Raw genomic sequence first — 1,170 nt, forward strand, 5'->3', positions numbered from 1 at the left:
AATTTGGATGATTTCTGTTATTAGGATGATAGGTCACTGGCACAGGCTGCTGTTATCGCTGATAATTATTCACATACTGAACAGATTCGTTGACAAGAGAACACTGATCCGTAGCATGAGAACCTGCACAAAGCTCACAAACCATAGCTATTTGATTAACTCCATACGTAGCCAGAGAATCAACCTTCATTGATAGCGCTTGGAGCTGGGCTGCAATAGCGGTGGCTGCATCAACTTCCAGAATACCTGCGACCTTGCCTGACGTCATCCTCTGAGTTGGGTTTTGATGCTCATTTGCAGCCATCGTCTCTATAAGATTATACGCCTCAGTATAGCTTTTAGCCCATAAGGCTCCTCCAGCTGCTGCATCGAGCATGGGCTGAGATTGGGCCCCCAAACCATTATAAAAACCAGTGATCACCATCCAATCCGGCATTCCATGATGTGGACATTTTCTCAACATTTCCTTGTAGCGTTCCCAAGCCTCGCACATAGATTCTGTAGGTTGCTGCGCAAACTGAGTAAGAGCACTCCTCATAGCAGCAGTCTTTGCCATTGGATAAAACTTCACCAGAAACTTTTGCGCAAGATATTGCCATGTAGTGATGGACCCAGCTGGTTCAGAATGTAACCAGTCTTTAGCCTTATCCCTCAGTGAGAATGGGAAAAGCCTCAACTTGATAGCCTCATCAGTCACGCCATTATACTTAAAAGTGCTGCAGATCTCGACAAAATTCCTTATGTGCATGTTGAGGTCTTCAGTTGCCGCTCCTCCAAAAGAAACAGAATTATGCACCATCTGAATAGTGCCCGGCTTGATTTCAAAAGTGTTAGCTTGAATAGCCGGATGAAGGATGCTTGACTGAATGTCATCAATTTTAGGCCGAGAAAAATCCATAAGAGCTGGATCAGCTTGAACAATACGATCTCCCATGTTTACTGGTTCTTTCTGCTCAGTTCCTGAATCCGAATCCTCAAAATCTAACTTCTCCGGAATATCAAGAACTTCGTCTGTCTCCTCAGCTGTATCTAAAGTCCTCTTGCGAGCACGAGAACGAGTTTGCATAAACGCTTGCTAAAGTACCTGAAACACAACCGAAAATAGTAAGTAACTACTACGTCCTAATCACTGAGTCCTAATGACCAATGATGGTAAGTACATAAACTAAA

The 1,170-nt window shown here is 43.8% G+C and overlaps 1 non-coding gene across 1 annotated transcript; it reads left to right on the forward strand.

The window, feature by feature from the left end:
* Positions 1–434: 434 nt before the first annotated feature.
* On the forward strand, positions 435–541 carry LOC141662595 (small nucleolar RNA R71). The gene has a single exon (XR_012550701.1). It is a non-coding gene; the product is annotated as a small nucleolar RNA R71 (small nucleolar RNA).
* Positions 542–1,170: the final 629 nt, after the last annotated feature.

This window comes from Apium graveolens, chromosome 5 (genome assembly GCF_009905375.1).
Source record: "Apium graveolens cultivar Ventura chromosome 5, ASM990537v1, whole genome shotgun sequence".
Taxonomy (NCBI): Eukaryota; Viridiplantae; Streptophyta; class Magnoliopsida; order Apiales; family Apiaceae; genus Apium; species Apium graveolens.